This window comes from Mirounga leonina, unplaced genomic scaffold (assembly GCF_011800145.1).
Source record: "Mirounga leonina isolate KUSES-001 unplaced genomic scaffold, KU_Mleo_1.0 Mir_166, whole genome shotgun sequence".
In the NCBI taxonomy this organism is placed as follows: Eukaryota; Metazoa; Chordata; class Mammalia; order Carnivora; family Phocidae; genus Mirounga; species Mirounga leonina.
The window spans coordinates 34425638-34444897 of NW_023270418.1; the positions used below are offsets into that span (position 1 = coordinate 34425638).

Consider the following 19260-nt stretch of genomic DNA (forward strand, 5'->3'; position numbering starts at 1 on the left):
CCGATAAAAAAGCACATTACACACACAGAACAAATGATGGTTGGTGTCTCATCAGAAACAGTAGAGGTCAGAGGACAGCGGAAAGAGATAAAAGATACTTCAAGTGTTGAAAGAAAAGACTTGTCAATTCAGAATGTTATATCCAGCGACAATTTTTTTTTTTTTAAATAAGAGAATTGAAATAAGGCATTTCCAGGTCAAGAACGCCTGAGAAAATTTATTACCAGCAGATCTTTGTTACCAGGATGTTCTTCAGGCTGAAGTTGCACCAGTCAGAAGGAATGAGGAGTGTCTGACCTGGTAAGTCAGGGGGGGAAATAGCCACATGCCAGCATCAGAGAGTGGATACCCCACATCTGGCTCAGCAGCTGCTATGGGGGTGAAGCTTATGATAGCCCCACGCACCATGATCTACCTGGTGTTTGCAGGGGCCAGTGATGAGGCAGCACCCTGCCTCCTTAAGTTCTTTGTGGTGAACGAAATCTTTAGAATTCCTCCTGGTTGTGGTATTCCTTCCGATTTACCGTCTTCACCAGGAGGGGGCAGATTCCATTTGACTTTTCCCACCAAGAGGTTCTTTTTCCACAAGTGGGGGAATCCAAGTCAGGACCCTCCGACACAGAGGTCTAGCTAGTCCAATGACACAATAAGGGGCCACGGAAATGCCCACAGGCTGAGTCCTCGGATCCACCGTGAGATGGCCCTGGGCAGGAACCCCATCTCTCACCTGACCTCCACAAGCCCCCCCCCACTGTAAGTGATGGAGCTTCAGGCCTCCTGGTTTCAGACCCTACATCCAACAGTCCCGGAAAGTCTTGTTAGTGCCCTTTCCTCCGTGCGCGGGCACCCCACCAAACAGCCACATGTCACTTTGGGGAAGGGTCAGGGAAAGGATTGCTGAATAAACCGGCACTGACATTACAGCGTCCTTCCTCAAGGGACCCAACTTCCCTTTTAATCAGTTAGTTAATGAATCAATGGGGTCTGGGTCTGTGACCTGAGCTAGAACCTCTGTCCTGAATATTTTCTGGATTCCCATGAGCATCTCTTCAGCAGCTCCTGTGCTCCCTCTGCATAGTCTCCTGCCTCCCAGAGCAGGAAACGTCTCTCTCCCCTGGGACCCTGCTGAGGACCCATCCTAGATGTCAGCCTTATCAGCCTCTATGTCTGGAGGGGTGATGGCCAGGAAAAGCGTCAAGCACGGTGAGTGAGGCTTTAGGGGATCTCTTGGCAAAGGGACATCTCGCCTCTGTTGAGGGTAGTAAGGAGGTCGCTTCTGCTGGGGTGGAGGGTTCAGGGGAGTTGGGGGGTGCAGCATGCCCCAGTTCCCTCTCATCCTGCATCCCAGAGGACCCCGCTCACCCTGCCATGATATCGACCTTGACCCAGCCAGCCTGCCAAAACACTGTACACCTAGGTTTTTTGTGTAAGTGAGGACGAGGAATTGACATCGTCAGACAAAATGCTGCCCGTATTATAAGAACACGGAAGATCTAAGGATAGACGAGAATCCATTAGAAGTTCTGAAATGCGCACTGGAGTCTCCCCGATTCCAAACCACTTGCTCTGCCCGCTAGACCACACCCCAAAATTTTGTTCTGAGAATCCAGGACCACCAGCTGACACAGACCCCAAGTATCTGAAGAATGATTTGGGTAGGGTCAGTGAGGCTCCAGGTGGTTTAAGGGAAGGTGCCCATTAAATCAGTGGATTCACGAGTCTGAAATCACACATGAGCGCATCAGAAGCCTCTGTGGCTGGGAAGGCTGCTTTCGGCAAGGGGTTGTTTATTCTAGAGTGTAAATACAGCTCCACCTCCTTCTCCCTCTCCTCCTCCCTCCCCTCCTCCTCCCTCTCCTTCTCCCTCTTCCTCCTCTTCCTCCTCCTTTTCCTTCATTCTTTGGGATTTTCCTCTTTAATGGTACAATTTGCTAAACATGAGCATTTTGATAAGAAACATATTTAGACATCTGGGGCAGGAGGGAAGTTGCGAATTCTCTGCCCCCTGTCCTAGAAGGGAACAGAAAGAGGGGAGTTGGCTGCATCCTCCTGCTCTGGGAGCAAAATAGCTCTGTTTGGCTCTGTCAGCTCTCCCTCCTGATGCCAGTGCCCTTGGCCTTTCCCAGAGGCAGGCTCCTGGTGTGCACAGGCCACCAGCCTGGCTGGGGAACCCTCCCAGAGAGAGGGACTCATATCATAAACATGACGCGCCTGTCCTAAGTCCAACCCTTGAGGCTCACACACTGGCGGGTCACTGGCCTTTGGCCACTTCCATTGGTGAAGAAGTGGGGCTCAGAGAGGTGGCACCATGTGGAAGGGACAGGGCTCAAGCTCAAAGCCAGCTCTTGGGACCCCAAATCCCCTGCCTCGTTTCTGCTCCACGCTGGCCCAGAAAAAAATGCTGACCGCCAGAGGACATGGCTGAAGGCAGAGGGAACCCCCTGGCTGAAGGGCTCATGAATGGACAGGGGTCCTCAGCCAGGCTGCTCCTAACAACCTGCCCAGGCAGGGGGCCTGGGGGGGTCCTTGGGGGACCTGGGGGGCCATGGGTGCTTGGGGTCCTTGAGAGGCCTGGAGGACCACAGAAGTCTGGAGGCCTCAGGGGGTCTGGGACCCCTCAGAGGGTTTGGGGGGTTCAGGGCTTGTGCCCCAGATTCGGTTCCCAGTGGGACATCCCATGCTCGCTCATAGCCACAAGGCACTTCACACTCAGACTGAAACCCTAATGGGACCGGCTCAGGAATGGTGAGCAAGGCCGGGGGGTGAGGGGGCAGGCAACACCCCCAAAGAGGGGGTCGCTGGCGGTGCAGCCTGGGAAGCGAGCACTTTTACTTCTCAGTGCCTGAAGATTGGGCTGTTTCCGTCTGTCCTGACTCCTCAGGTGCTCCTGAGCATGGGCCAGCTTTCTCCCAACCTGTCACTTGGGTGGTCCTGCAGGCTTCCAGTGGAGGGAAGCGCTGGGACCCCGAGCAGGATCCCTCTCTCCCGGGTTCACTGGCCAGAACAGGCCTCAAGGCTCTGGCAGAACCAGAAGTGGAGTCCGGGGAGCCCTGCCTAAGAGATCAGGGCCCTCGGCAGCGAGGTGGGTTCCCATGGCCTCCATGGGTCTAGGCAGCCTTCCTGGAGGAGGAGAGGCCCAGCAGGGCTCTGAAGGATATGCGACATTTGGATCGGCGGGTGAGGGCAGGGTAGTGCTGAGGACCCCGGGTGAGCCTGTCCCGTCAGACGTATGCTGGAGACGTGACTCTCCACGACTTCTCCGTGAGGGTTTTCAACGTTGTGCTCATTCTAGTGACCATGTCCACACGACACCCACACAGAACCACTGGAAATGCTTCTGATTTCAGGGCTCAGGTTTGCACTTCTCGCTGCTTGGGAATGAAGAGATACCTAGGGCAGGGGCTCTGAGCCTTTTCAGCAACATGGGATTTTCGGTAGGGTGTAAATGCTGCGGGAATCTCAGAATAACACTTGTAAATGCAAAACATGACATGTATAGGGTTACAAAAAAAACCAAACAGCGCCGAAATTGGTTAACCGAATAGTCTTTTAAATTAATTTGTGATATAGAAATGGCTCTGTTTCACTGTACATAAAATAAACCCAACAGCATGTCTAGAAATTTCCACAATTTTGAAGGATCCTGAGCAAAAACAAACAAACATATGTCTCAAGACATATGCAACAGCCGTGATGTGATTTTAAAACATCTGTGATTTTTTTTTTTTTTTTGAGAGAAAGAGCTCAGAGGGGGAGGGACGCGGGGGAGGGAGAATCTCAAGCGGACTCCCTGCTGAGCACGGTGCCCACCATGGGGCTCGATCTCACGACCCCGAGATCATGACCTGAGCTGAAACCAAGAGTCGGACGCTCAACGGACTGCGCCATCCAGGTGCCCCTGAAAACATCCGTGATTTCTATCAGCAGAAAGCCCCTCATTCTACCATTTCCCCTGTGGTCTGCTGCCCACCTTCAAAATGCCCCACTGCAGTCAGAGCTTGTCCCCTCCAAGTTCACGGACCCCAGGTGAGGGACTCCTGGCACAGAAGGGCTGTGTTGTTCTTCAGGAGCTGGGAGACAAGAGTCTGGCTCCTCCTGAGTTAGCAGGTGGTGGTGGCAAAAGGACCATCATCTCGTGCCTTGGGACTCAGGATGAACTCCACCAGCTGGGAAGACACCCCAAGGTGGAAAGGTGCCTGCACAGGACAGAGCTCTAGTCTGGTTTAGCGTCATGAGAATGGCAGTATGTGTTGGAACTTGGGATCCCTGTAATCGACAGGGGCTAACAGAGGCCAGCCTGACACACAGAGGACATTTGCTCCTAGGAAGGACACAAAATGAATGAGACGCTCCCCTTCTTTAAAAAAAAAAAAAAAAACAAAACATTTTATTTATTTGACAGAGAGATAGAGAGCGAGAGAGCACGAGGAGGGGGAGCGGCAGAGGAAGAGGCAGAAGCAGACTCCCTGCCGAGTGGGGAGCCTGATGCGGGACTTGATCCCAGGACCTGATGACCTGAGCCGAAGGCAGACGCTTAACTGCTGAGCCGCCCAGGCCCCCCCCGAGATGCTTCTCTTCTTAAGAAGGTTCTCATTTTACTGTTTAAGGAGTGTGATCCTCCCACGAGGATCCAGAGAGGCAGCCAACCTGGGCTAGGAGCCTGGCCTTCTCCTGCTGGGTCAGAATCCCTCCCTGCCCCCAACAGGATTTCCTGTCTTCAGCCCCATCCACCCCATAAGAAGTTCGCCCTACTCAAGAACCCTGGGCATCCCCTCAGCGTCCCTGAAATAAATCCCAGGCTCCCTGACCTGGGGCCCCACTTTCTCTGCTCTGGCCCAGCCCACTCCTGCAAGTCACGCCTCCTCTCCAACTCCTCCACCCTCTTTGCCCTCCCCACCCTCCCCCTACCCCCGGGGACTCTTGCCCCCCCTATAGCTTCCAAATGCACTCACACGATGACGGACAACGTGCCCATACCCCGAATCCAGCCTGCCCTTTCCACTGTGTACCCCCCCACCTCTCGATCATTGCCTGTTGTTTGGTGATGGTTTGTAGAGATGCTGGTCCCCACCCGGCTGGAGGCGCCAGGCAGGGGAAAGGATACCCCACCCTGCCCAGCACAGGATGCAGGAAGATGCTGAGTAGCACTTAGGTGAGTACTTGCCCCCAGGTTGTTGGCAGACTGTGGCACAGAGATGGCGGGAGAGGCAGGGGGCATCGGAAGGGCCCCCTGAGCAAGGCGAGAAAGGGCAGCCAGAGGGCAGCCGACACACACTGGCCCCTCTGAGGTCTGGGACCCAGCAGTAGGGGGTCCCCGAGGATGGACCTGCCATTCTCAGGCAAGCCCTCCCTCCCTCAAAACCTCCAAAGCTATGAAAGCCATAAAATAGGACAAAAAGAAGCTTGGTGCATCTGTACTCTGCTCCCCCACCACGCATACCCTCAGTCAATTACTTGAATTTGTGACCGCACCTCTTGCAGAGGCCTGGACCAGCTACCAGTGGAAACTGCCGAGGGAAACGCTGTGGTCTGTTGACCCAAACAAGCCCATTTGCAAATTGGCAGGTGGAATTTGCCCTGTGAAGATAAAAAGCTTGATTCGGGACCATTTGAAAAAGTTGTTTAGATATTTTTATTGAGTGCAAAAACAGGACGGTGGGGGGGCTGATAATTAAGTTAATAAAATTTTTTACTGAATTTAGTTAGAAACAATGGTAGCGTTTTAGAGCAATGACTTCCATTGAAGTTTTTTAAAACAGATTTTTACAAGCTGTTTTTTTTTTCATTCCCCCGCCTTGTTTTAAATCTTGCTCCGTGAAAAGCCTTCTAAATTACTGTTAACCACATTATTTTCGGTTCCTGAACCATGATTTTGCCCTGTGCCGGGGAGGCTCCACCTCCCGACGCACAGATGGGGAGGCTGGTTTCCCAGAGGGCGGCTCGGAGATTCTAAGATGCCTTGATGCCGATCTGCAGAAGCCACTGGATGATAATCGAATCCCCGGGGGGCCCAGGAGGCGTTGGTGGAAGACCTAAGGCTGCGTACGGCCCTCGTGTTCGCTCTGATGGCTCGGCGGTCCGTCCGCACTTCTCCCCATCCCCGACCCGGCACGGAGGTGAGGGTGAGGAGGAGCCTGTGGGGAGCACCGAGCCATGCGAGCCCAGGTAGGCTGCTGTGGAATGAAAGTTCGTGTCCCCCCGAAACCCCTGTGTTGAAACCCACCCCCACCCAGGTGCAGTATCTGGAGCCGGCTTTTGGGGAGGTGCTCAGGGTCCGATGAAGTCATGAGGGTGGGCCCCACGCCGGGCTGCGCGTCCTTGTGAGAGGCCCATGTCACTCAGAGAAAAGCCAGAGTCCCTCCAATGCCCCCAGGTCCTGCCCCACTTCACCTTTCCCACTAGCTCTGTCCTTCCCCGCTATGACTTCCTGTGGCCCTGCTGGCCTCCTGGCCAGTCCCCCAACACATGTGAGCGCACGGCAAGAAGGCGGCCGGCCAGTGGACTCTCGAACTTCACCGTCTCCCCCGACCTGATGACCAGCAGGCCATTAAAGCCCAGCCCAGGGCTCTCCGTGGGCCCCGCCCGGCTCCCCCTCCTCTCCCAACTCCGGGTCCTCGGAACTGCCCAGCTGCTCCCCAGCCATCCTTCCTGGGCCACGTGTTCTTTCCAAATCGAATTAGGTCTAACTTTGAACCTGCAGAGGCAAGCTATTCGGTCTCGAGACTAATATTCCAGGCAGGGGTCCTTCTTGAAGACACATGTAAAATGTAACGGTGAAATGCCTGATGCATCAGTGCTCAGCGCATCTGTCCACCCAACAAGCAGGCAGAGAGCGGTCCCCCGAGCCAGGCGCTGCTCTGGGATGCAGCGGCGGCCCGAGGTGGGTCCTGAAAAAACCCAGGTCCTGCCCCGCAGAACTCACATCCAAGCGAATACCATAAATAAGTGAATTGCAGAGTAGGTCAAAAGACAATACATAGGGGCGCCTGGGTGGCTCAGTTGGTTAAGCATCTGCCTTGGGCTCAGGTCATGATCTCGGGGTCCTGGGATTGAGCCCCACGTCATGCTCCCAGGGAGCCTGCTTCTCCCTCTCCCTCTGCTGCTACCCCTGCTTGTGCTCTTTCTCTCTCTCTATCAAATAAATAAATAAAATCTTTTTTTAAAAAAAGGCAATACAGGGCGCCTGGGTAGCTCAGTTGGTTAAGCGACTGCCTTTGGCTCAGGTCATGATCCTGGAGTCCCGGGATCGAGTCCCGCATCGGGCTCCCTGCTCAGCGGGGGGTCTGCTTCTCCCTCTGCCCTCTTCCCTCTCGTGCTCTCTGTCTCTCATTCTCTCTCAAATAAATAAATAAAATCTTAAGAAAAAAAAAAGGCAATACATACTAGAAAAAAGCAAAGGGCCGGGCGGGGGGGCTCATGCTGGGCAGAGGGGATGCACTGGGTGGGCAGGGCAGGCTGCACTGAGAGCATCGCATCTGAAGAGTTCAAGCCCGTAGGAGAGCCAGCTGATAGCTCGGGGAAGCAGCCAGTGCAAAGGCCCTGAGGCAGGAGCATGTCTAGTGTGTTGGGGGACCAGCCAGGAGGCCAGCAGGGCCACAGGAAGTCATAGCGGGGAAGGACAGAGCGAGTGGGAAAGGTGAAGTGCGGCAGGACCTGGGGGCATTGGAGGGACTCTGGCTTTTCTCTGAGTGACACGGGGAATTGTCTAGAGAGGCTGCAGGGGGATTGGAACCAGCCACAAATGTTCCAGCTCCGTCTCCTTCCAGGCACATGATAGGACGGCACCGTCTCCCCACCTGAAGGCCAGTGGAATGCCAGCAACCCTGCTGAGCGGACAGTTTTAAATCCAGAGCATGCTTTGCCAGGGAGGTGCCCCCTTATCCCCACCCTCATGCTCCCTCGTGACCAGCCTGGCCTGGGACGGTGGTGCCTGGGCCCCTGGGATTGCCTTGGGCCAAGCCCCTTGTTGACCCGCTCGATGAACAAACAAGAAGCCTGTGTTATCTCTGACACTGAGGCTGGAGATTTTGTTCCCACAGCAGGACGCAGCCTGACCCAGGGATGGAGGGGCCGTGCAGGAGCGCATCACCAAGATCCATGCCAAAGACCACAGCGGCTCAGGCAGGAAAATAGCAGGGGGGGGGGGGAGGGGTTGCTAGTGTCAAGACCTATTTGGACGGCAGAGCTGAAAGGCCTTGCTGATGGGTTGGACGTGGGTGTGAGTGGAAACCCGGTTAACCCGGGTTAACCGCAAGGTTTTTGCTTCAGCTGGAGGGATAGAATCAGGATCGGCCCAGATGGGGAGGCTGCCGGTGAGGAGGTGTCAGGAGCCTGGACACGTTGGAGACATCTCGGAAATGTTAGGTCTGTAACTCAGACTAGGGGACCAGGGCAGATACCCAATGGCTGCGCCATTCATGAACGTGGGGGTCCAGGGCCAAGTCCCAGCTGGACAGGTCCACCTGCGGTGGTCGGATTACATGATTCTGGGGTGCGGGAGGGGCCGCTGGTCTTTGGGCCATCTGGGTCACCTGCGAGCTGCCCTCACTGGCCGTTTGAGAGGGAGCTCCATCCTGCCGTGCCAGGTGTGGACCACCTGAGTGTCACCCCAAACCCCCTTGTCCTTCCCCAACCCTGGCCTTCAGGTGCCATCCTGTCAGAGGCCTGCCACTTTCCTGGGTGGGCAGGGGGACAGGGCAAGGGTCGTCTCCACTCTCAGAATGCCCTCCTTTAAACAAATCCCCCGTCTTGCTGACCAGGTCCAGCCGCCGGACGCAAACCTGAGCCTCACCTGCTCTTGAGCCATTTCAACCCTTTCCTAAAACCAGAGTAAACGAGCCCCGGACTTGGGGGGCAGAGGAGCCCTGATCTCCCTGCCTCCAGGACTCACAAGCCCTCTGGAAGGAGAGACAGGGAAGGGAAAGATGGTTCTCATTCCTAGACTCTTCTAGAAGAGCAAGAACGCAGATTATTATCACAACATCTTAACCTTCCCCCTACGTTTACCCACCTGCCCGAATCAGGGAAGATCATATCCTTCCAGGAATAAGTAATTCTTCCATTCCATAAACGATTGTAAAAACACATGAAAATGGGGCACGCTGTGGGGGGACTACACAACAGTTTCGGATCAAATGTAAAGAACAATGAAAATGTGTAGACTAGCTTCATTCACAAAACAGAGACTCAGAAATCCAAACACAAGTAGGAAAACCAGCCAGAGCCCACGCAGCCCGGGGTTTAGTAAACAAGAGCGTTTTTACTGAGCCCACGCAGCCGGGTCTCACCTCCGCTGAGCGTGCCACGGTCGCATAAGACGTTAACAAGAGGGGAGCCTGCGTGAGGGGTGGACGGAAAGCCTGCGCCATCAAAAGTCATTCCTAGGGGCGCCTGGGTGGTTCAGATGGTTAAGTGTCTGCCTTCAGCTCAGGTCATGATCCCAGGGTCCTGGGATCGAGCCCCGCATCAGGCTCCCTGCTCTGCGGGAAGCCTGCTTCTCCCTCTCCCACCCCCTCTGCTTGTGTTCCCTCTTTTGCTGTGTCTCTCTCTGTCAAATAAATAAATAAAATCCTTAAAAAAAAAAAGTCATTCCTAAACAAAACACTCATTTTATTTTATTTTTGTTTTTTAATTTTACCTATCTATTTATTTATTTGAGAGAGAAAGAGAGATAGAGAGCAAGCCAGCACAGAGGGAGAGGGAGAAGCAGACTCCCTGCGGAGCAAGGGGCCCGACTGGGACTCGATCCCAGGACCCTGAGATCATGACCTGAGCCCAAGGCAGACGCTTAACCGACTGAGCCACCCAGGCGCCCCTATTTTATTTTATTTTATTTTATTTCTAAACTGAATCTGACATACAATAGTATTTACTTTCAGGTGCACAACAGAGTGATTGGACACTTACATGCATTACCAGCTCGCCATGGTAAGCATGGTCACCATCTGGTGACCATACGCCGTTATCTACAATATCATAACTGTATTCCCTATGTTATATTTTACAGCCTTGTGACTTACTTGTTTTTTAACTGAAAGTTTGTACCTCTTAGTCCCCCTTCCCCTATTTTGCCCATCCCCCACCCCAAAAAATTTATTAAAAAAAATTCCAAACACAAGCAGAAATCTCAGCACTTAAAAAAAAGAGAAGTGTCCCCAGCAAGCAAGCAGGGTTTATCTCAAGACTGAGTGTCCATAAAGCAGGAACACCATCTATCATATTAGCATGAGAAGCAGTAAAAGGTCATTTAATTATCTCAATAGATGTCAGAGGGCATTTGAAAAAAAAATTCATCATTTCAAAATCCCTGTGACAGGTTTTATTCTGAACATGATGACAATTGTGAATTTCAAAACCAACAGCCAGTATTCCTGAATTAATAATTCATTAGCCCTGAAAATCAAAATCATCCTGCAGTGTGCCCCATCCAGGGACAGATCCTATTTTAATGTAAAGCCAGAAATGTTGATGAGAGCTAATAAGAAAAAGAAGGAACATTTAAATATAGGAATAGAAGGCATAATAATGTCAGTCTTGTTGGAGTCATGAGTATAAACCTAGGGAAGCCATCAGAAGGGCTAGTAAATTAATTCTGGAAGATATGGTACATAAAAAAAATGTGTATCACCCGTGTCTCACATAAATATCACACAACTAGAGTACACATGTAACACAAAAGAGATTTCAAGAGCAATTAAAAATCAAATAATTGAGTATCCATTTACTTGGGGAACACAAAACGCTTATTCAAAGGCCATGATAAGACCCTAATAAGAGGAAAACAGGAAAACAAAGAGCAGAACTCTACAGTGCTCCTGATGAGAAGCAGAAGCATAGTAACGGTGACAAGGGGGTCCCTGCCAACAGGTGGGAGCTGATGGCTAAAAATCCAGGAAATTCACAAGCCATTGGTGACATCATGCAGAGCTTGAGCTCAGCCCGGTGGGGGTATCCACACCACAGAGATCAGCAAAAGCCACAGATCAGGGCTTCTCTTCCCTAAAAGCCAGTTTCCCTGAACACCATCAGACTGAGTAAAGCCCAGAGCTGTTTTTACTGGTACTTTTAGGAATATGATAAATTCACGGTGAAATTCTAAAATTGCCCTTGAAATTCTGAAATTCCTCTTGAAGCAGAAGAAAGGACTGCAGAGGGAGAAGGGTGTGTGTGCACACGGGTGTGCTCGCTTGAAGAAATTAAAGTTCGAACGATTTGTAAGCTTGCATATAAACATGAGAAAAGTCTGGAAAGAGCTACAAAAATATTACCAATGGATCTGGGTGGTGAGATTGCAGGTGGGTTTTTTGGTACGTTATTTTTTCTTATTTTTATTTTCCATTAGAAACAAGTATTACTTGTATGTTGGGAAAACACACGTTTTATTTTTTCAGATTTGCTTTAACAAGCAAGAGGAAAAGAGAATAGCATTTTCCCATCCATGCAAAGGAGATGAATTCTGACCAAAGCAAAGGGGCAGGGAGCATCTCATTGGAGACAAGATGGAGAGGCTTGATTATGTAAAAAAAAATAAAAATAAAAATAACTTCTTACATAATCATATGGGTGATAAAATGCAAAAAGGGCAACAGGCATGTGGAAAGTAATAAACATAAATAAAGATGGCTAACTCTCCGGGTCTATGAAGGAACGATCACTATAAAATATACGAGATCAATATCAGCTTCAACTTAACAAGTGATCAAAGAAGAAGAAAATACAATGTCTACACCAGAAAATTCAGAAAACAAATTGGCACACGGGAAAATGCAAAGCTTCTTTGCTAGCAATTAAAGAAATAAAACACCAAACAATTAAAGAAATAAAACACCAAATATGGAAGCGTCATTATTTGGACTCTTAATCCAGCCAAAAAGAATCCAAGTGGTGGGACCCTGTGTGGGGGGAGTGGCGGGAAAACCGTGCCCCTCCACATGCTGGTGGTGCCTGCCATAATCTGCTTCTGTCTGGCAAGTCCTCTGACTGCACTTTTCGTCCTCTGAGGAGAAAAGACAAGCTATTTATACTCTTTTATATGACTTTCAAAAATATGATCGGAGGTAGTGTTTCCCAAGTAAACTTTTTGGAACCCTGCCCCAGGATGTCAGTAGATGTGACATAAAAAGAGCGCTCTGGTCACAGGCAAGCATGGCTTTTACTGCAGGACTTCTCAGTGCCTTTACATGCAACGTGCCCTGAGAATCTCCAAGAGCAGGTAGCCTTTACCCAGTGGATTTGGCCTCAGAATCCTTTTATGATAACTGTTGACATCTCACGGAGCACAAGGCTGCTGGGAATCAGACTGAGAATAAGAAAAGTGTTTTGTATAAAGATGTTATTTATAAGAGCAAAACTTTGAAACTACCTGAATTTACCCCAGCGTAGGAAGGCTTACCCAATTCAGCTGTATTTACGAAGAATCCTTTGAGGCTAAGTCCTCTCTCATTGGCCAGGTAGCTAAGCAGGCTTTTTCCACTTCTTCTTGAAGTCGTTCTGCAGAGTTGAACAGGAGGAGATGGAGCTGTGGTCATTCACCGGAGTCCTGTTTCCCCACTGCCATTGTGCAGGGTCCCTGTTTAATTGGGAAAACCAGAGATCTTATAAAAAAATCACATGCCCCGCCGAAGTCAAACCGGAAAGTATACTTAGCATTAGATTTCCATGTATCTTTGTTAACCTTTAGGAAGGGGAGGAAGAGGAGCCTAGTTCCCCATCGATGGTGTCGGCTCAGCTAACCGACCAACCCCTGATTAGATCTGACTGTCAGTCAGGACCAGAAATTTGCACCAAATAAACTCATTCGTGTCTTTTTCAGTCTCCTGTGCTGCTGGCTTGCCTTCTGTTTCCTAGGAAGCATTCCTGCTTAAAAATTTTTGATCTCCTCCCAGCCCAAAGGAGGGCAGCAGGGAATTCACCCCACATTGGTCCCATCGTAAGGCAGGGGGGACTGAACCAGAGACACACAGGTATAAAAACCAGAGCATCAGAGACTATACATATGCCAACGGATGACGGACGTTCTCGAGGGCAACGGGGGTCAGTGCAGGCCCAGGGGACCCTGCAGGGACAGAGCGATGGTGGGGACCCACGGCTGGATATTGATTTCTCCACCCCACCCCACCCTCCTCCCTCTCCCTCCCCAACCATTTCCTCCCTCCTCCCAATTCCCCCTGCAACATCTCTCTCTCTCTCTCTCTCTCTCTCTCTCACACACACACACACACACACACACACACACTCAGCAGCCTGACCTTGGTGATTTAGGAAGCAAGAGAAACATCCTGAAGTGGTCACTAGCCAGAAAGAGCCCATGTGTTCCCAGTGACATTCAAATGACCCTGACAGTCAGGGAGATCTCTTGGGGCAAATGCCCGACCTGGACTGGCCTGTAGCCACCACTCTCTCTTCAAGCCCCAAAACGGGTCTTTTTCACCCTCAGCTCTGCTGATTCCTTCATTCCTTGGTCCAACATACCTGTGCAAAGCCCCTACAGTGTGCAGGACCCCAGGGTAAGGTAGGGAGGGTTCCGTCCTGCCTAGGATGCAGATAATCTCAAACACCAATGTCTAGCAAAAATGAAAGTTGACAGCAGTGTGCATTTAGAATTAGGTGATACACAAGACCAGTGACTTGTATTTCCAGATTTTCAAAGTCCTCCCTGGCCATGCGTGGACTCAGGAGCAGAACGTTTGCCCGGCCGGCCGGGATGGATGGCTGCCTGTGCGGGCTGCGCTCTACGTCTGGTCGCAGGCGGAGGTTTGCAAGTTTATCACATTAACGGTGCCTGAGCCCTCGAATCCAAATTACAGGCCGAAGCCACAAAATTGTCTCCCCATCAGAGGCCTCTTGCTGAACGCCCCCACAAACACCAGTTCCCCTTAATCAGGGTCGAGGGGATGGGCCAACGCGCTCTGCTATGGGGAGCACGCTCATTTTCCCAATTTTGCAAAGTTCCTGGGCAGTCTCCCTGTAATTTTCCTCTCCCTCTTCTTTTGAGGAGGTTTTGTGCATTGAAAGCCCGAGTCTACAACAACAAATACCCATGCTGACAGCGCTGGCCAGAGGCTGGCTGCCCCTGCCCCCGGCGGCCGCCGGGCACTGTGAGTGGGCACTGTGAGTGGGCTCTCCGGTGGCCCCGGTGCTCCAATGTGGGGCCCCTTGGCACGAGGAGCCTCTGTGCTTTCCTGACTTCCAACAGCTGCCTTCGCAGACAGACCCCCCCGGCCCCGGCCCCGGCCCCGCTCTGCAGCCCACCGCTGTGTCAGAGCTCAGAGCTGGTTTTCCAAACTCCAAAGACTCCCAAGAGAGGTCTTCCCTGCAAGGCCAGCCACGTGGGGTCTCTCCCGTCCACGAGCTCCTGGGAAGGCTGGGACGGTGGTGGGAGGCAACAGGGTGGTCACTCTGTAGGACATTAGTCCTACCCAAAGCAACCAGCAGAGTGAGAGGCGCCCACAGTGGGAGCTGATAGGTGTAGCTGAGCACAGAGCAGGCTTTTGGAAGAGTCTGCACGGCAGTTGCATCTTGCTTTGAAGGCCAAGGTGCGATGCACTTAGGGACAGGGGACACCACTGCACGGGGCAGCTGAAGGTCAAGGGCAGAAATAGGGGAGTGGTGGGCGTGTAACGACAGGAGTGGACGTTTTACAGGGATGAGTGGGAGGCAAGGGAGAAGCTGATTCAGGCACATGGTCTGGGAATGCCAGGCTGGTGATTGTAGGTTGTCTTCAGGAGGGCTTGAAGAGCCTTGGAGGGCACCTGAGCACAGAGTGGCATCACGAGGGAGAGTCCTCAAGTGTGTCAGGCAAGGCGGGTTGGGGAGGGAGCAGTCACACCCAGAGCCCGGTGACCATTAGCATAACCGGGGGCTCGGCTCTAGGATGTGGCTTTAGAGTAATCTTGACGTTGAGTGATGTCAGTCTTCCAGCTTGGTTCTCCTTCAGTATTGTGTTGGCTATTCTGGGTCTTTTGCCTCCAAACTACAGAATCCGTTCGTCAGCATCCACAAAATAACTTGCTGGGACTTGGATTGTCACTGCACCGGATCTGCAGACCACGCCGGGGAGAGCCAACGTCTAGACGCTGTGGCGTCTGTCCATGCATGGACGTGAATCTCTGTTCATTTATTTAGTTCTCTCATTTCACGCATCAGAGTTTGGGACTTTTCGCCGTGTAGACCTTACGTACGTGTCTTATTAGACTTACCCCTAAGTATTTCACTTTTGGGGGCACTAATGTAAGTGGGATTGTGTTTTTAATCTCAAATTCCACTTGTTCACTGCTGGGATATAGAAAAGCAACTGGCCTTTGTACGTCAACCTCACAGCCCACAACTCTGCCATGTGCCCGTGCGTTTTAAGGCCACGACCCAGCATTGGTGGATTTAAGTAGAAAAGAAAACCTAGACAGAGAGAACAGGCAAGAATAAGGGAGAGGGCGCCTGGGTGGCTCAGTTGGTTAAGCGACTGCCTTCAGCTCAGGTCATGATCCTGGAGTCCCTGGATCGAGTCCCACACCGGGCTCCCTGCTCGGCAGGAGTCTGCTTCTCCCTCTGACCCCCTTCCCTCTCATGCTCTCTCTCATTCTCTCTCTCAAATAAATAAATAAAATCTTTAAAAAAAAAAAAAAAGAATAAGGGAGATAAGACAGCCTGAAACACAACCACACCATGCCCCGCATCCTGCCTCAGGAGGCCCCTGGGCCGCTCCCACCAGACTCTGCAGCATGACTGCATGGCCCAGACCCCGTCACCAGACCCTGTGACCTCAGACTGAAAACTCTAAACCCGAACCCTAGCCCAGTGGGATGGGACATAAACAGACCCACACTTGCACATTCCCTTGACTTCGGACAAAGTTACTACCATCAGGCAAACACTGCATGAGGGACACGCTGCTTGTTTAATGCTGACAGTCGCATTCCTTTGTTATGGAGCAGTGGATAATACACCCGTCAACAGCCTGCAGTGGGTTCCTGGGGGCGGGGGTCCTACTCCCAGCCGTCAGCCATTGCCCTGTTACAGGACTCAGCGCCGGGGGGGCCGGGGGGCCGGGGGGCATGTCCACCTGTCCTGCTGGAAGGCAGGCTCCTTGGGAGCAGGGATGGTGTCTGTTCTGAGCAGAAGCCCCAGGAACGGGGACACAGGCACACGGCAGGTTCGCTCTAATCCTCTACTGGCCCTGCGAGGGACCACCTTCTCCAGCTGCCCCCCTTGGCAAAAGAGGAGACTCAGGTCCCTGAGTGGGTAGGGATGCTAGGGGGAAGGGAGGAGATTGGGCTCCTATCCCCACTGAGGTGTAAGAACATCCCTAGCTTTCCAATGTCATGGTACCAGCTCTTATTGCCTGCTCTGGGGCAGCCCAGCCCATGGCTGGGGTGGAGGACACACATCAGGGGGCCGACAGGACCAACACACCCCCCACTCCCTAACCGCAGAGGTGCGGCCCTAAGAGCCCTGTCCCAGGGCGAGTCAGCTGCCCTGGGGTTCCTGCGGGGACAGAGAAGGGGAAAGAGTCTGGAAGCATGGCTAAGATTATTTTCTCCCTTTACAGCCTGACACCCTGGGTTATGTCTGGGGTGCTAAAGGTGTGGGTTGAGTCGGCAGGAGGCGGAGCCGAGGCCCCGCAGAAGCCTGTTCAAAGGCCGCTGGTAATGCCCACCCTCTCCTCTGTCTTCACAGAGCATTGACCTTCACACGGCTCCTCAGGACGGTGGTTCTGGTGTCACAGCAAAAAAAATTCCTTATAAATGCCTGTGGTTCCAGGCTTGATGAGCTCCCTGCCGAAGGAATAGGAGGCAAGACGGAAGGACAGACAAGGGCGAGTCAGGAGGCGGGAAACGGCTGAGAGATCCTCTCTGAAAGCGTCTCCTGGGTCCCGGAGAGCTAAAGCCCCGACGTCTCCCCCGCCGCTGGAGGCTCGCTCAGGATGGGCCCGGCTACACGGGGGACGTGGGAACGCGTCCACACGAAACCTCGCTCACCAGCGCTCACAGCAGCGTGATTCCGAGGAATGGGAGGAGGATCGCCTGACTGCCAGTGGGCACGGGGCTTCGCTCGGCGGTGATGGAAATGGTCTACAGTTAGATCTTGGTGATGGCTGCACAGCTCTGCGAATATACTGAAAACCACTGGCTTGTCTCTAGATGGGGAAACTACGTGCTATGTAAACTATATCTCAATAAAGCTGTTTTTTACAAAGTGAAACTTGCAATCTGCAGGTGCTTTGTCATTTACCTCTTCCCCCCACGCACCCCCCCACCCCCCGATTTTAGAGTCAGAGCCAGCAGGCATCCCAGCTCCACCGTGGCCACAGGACCCCTGCTGGCCTCAACTTCCCCATCTGTAAAATGGGGATAAAGGGACTGTCCCCAGAGTGACTGTGAAGCCCATCCTTGAGGGCCTCCCCCTTGCAGCTGTGATTGTCACCTGGGAAACCACAAGGGCATTCGAGACCTGTTGCTTTTCGACCACTCCAAAAGCAAAGAGAAACAGAGGAGAAAGATCCTCACCCAGGACAGGGCAATGAAAGGAAAACTTCACATATATTTTCCCCTTTGGCTGGAAGAATATCAACCCTGCTTATAGAAGCCTTTGATTTTTAAAATAAATGGGAAGGCGAGTTGGTTGGGACCTAATGAAGGCGGTGTGCTTCACCCCCACTCAAGTCCTCGGGGCGCAGGATTCAGGGTGGGTCTTTGCTAATGACGGCGGCACTCACCAGATTTAGCTCCCCCGATTTGTTTAATCTGTGTGGAGACCCTGCAAGGTCTGCACTATCATCATGTGCGTTTTACAGGTGAGGGAACGGAGGCTCAGAGAGGGCGAGGTCACGTGCATGGGCCATGGAGGAGCTGGGACTAGGAAGGGCTAGTGAAGCAAAGCCACTTTGCTTTCAAGCTAGTGAAACCCTGGGAGAGTTCAGACTCTTCGCTACTGACGGAAGTATAGACCCTGCACTGTCTCCCTTCAGGGTTTTCTCTTGTGCGGTCCAAACATCTAGAACATTCTCTCCTCCCTCTTTGCCTGTTCATTCTCTACCCTTCCTCATTCTTGGGTGAAGCCTTTCTCTTCACCCCAGTCAGAAAGCTAATGGCAATCAGGCTGCTCGGGACTTCCACCTGTCTACCTCCGGAGAGGAGCGAGCAAGACAAGGAGAGTAGCTTGCAGAAGGCACCTGCCAATTTGGCCATGAATTCCCGTGTAAAAGCAGCTTTCCATGCATTATTTCTCAGGTGTCCATGGGAAGCCCTGGAGGACAGAGACCGTAACTCAGTCATGTTTGGGGCCTGTCTCCTTGCCCCTAAACGGCTAATAAGGACTGACTCAGACCAAACACAGGAATTTGATTGCCTATTCTAAGCTGCTACAAGGCATATCCCAAGTTTCTCCCTCTCCCTAGCCCTAGCGGGCTGAACAGTATCCTCCAAAAAGCTGTGTCCACCTCCTAACCACGAGAGCCTGTAAATTTGACCTTATTTGGAAAAAAAGGTCCTTGCAGATGTAATCAAGGGAAGGATCTAGAGATGAAATCATCTTGGGTTATCCATGTGGGCCCTAAACCCAATAGCAAGTGTCCTTATAAGAGTCAGAAAAAGAGAACACAGAGAGGAGCTGCCACATGAAGACAGAGGCAGAGGTTGGAGGGGTGCGGCCACCAGCCCAGGGAAGCCCGGAGCCCCCAGCAGCTGGAGGAGCCAGGGAGGATCCTCCCCCTAGCGCCTCCAGAGGGAGCACAGTCCTGCATCTCGATTTTGGACTCTGACCTACAGACTGTGACTGAACAAATATCTGTCATTTTAAGCCCCCCCCCAACAATGTGTGGTCCTTTGTCACAGGGTCTCGTCAGGTCCAAGGAGGGGTTAAGGCTCCAGGTGGAGGGTGAGCACTAGGCTGGTCCACTCCGCTTCACCCCTTCTCTCTGGTATTGGTAAATCTTCTGTGGCCATCGGGCTGGATATAATACCGAGTTCTTTACTTAGGACTCAGCTCGGGGTCCTAATCGCGATGCCTACCCCCCAAGGGCTTAGGAGCCTGTCCTTCAGCCTCTCAGCCTCTCCAGGTCTCCCTATGGGCTCCCAAGTCATCTGGAGGCCCAGGCGCCCCCATGAGTCGGCCCCCCTGCCCCATCAGTACCCCGGGGGTAGAGACTCCACCTCCAGGCTGGCGGGTCCCAGAGCCCTCTCTCCCCACGAGGCTCCAACCACAGCTAAACATTTAAGCCAGCCTTCCCCACCCTCCCCATCCTCCTCTCACTGCAGCAAGACCTGG

The 19260-nt window shown here is 52.4% G+C and overlaps 1 long non-coding RNA gene across 2 annotated transcripts in view; it reads right to left on the reverse strand.

Annotated features, from left to right (window-relative positions):
* LOC118016165 overlaps positions 1-19260 on the reverse strand; it is a 98533-nt gene that overhangs the window by 76400 nt on the left and 2873 nt on the right. Inside the window, exons 2-3 of one of the 2 annotated variants that reach the window (XR_004680768.1) lie at positions 12392-12568; positions 10304-12298 (exon numbers count right to left, since the gene is read on the reverse strand). This is a non-coding gene — a long non-coding RNA (uncharacterized LOC118016165). Of the gene's footprint in view, positions 1-10303; positions 12299-12391; positions 12569-19260 lie in introns of those variants that run through there. The other variant, XR_004680769.1, reaches the window with a different exon arrangement.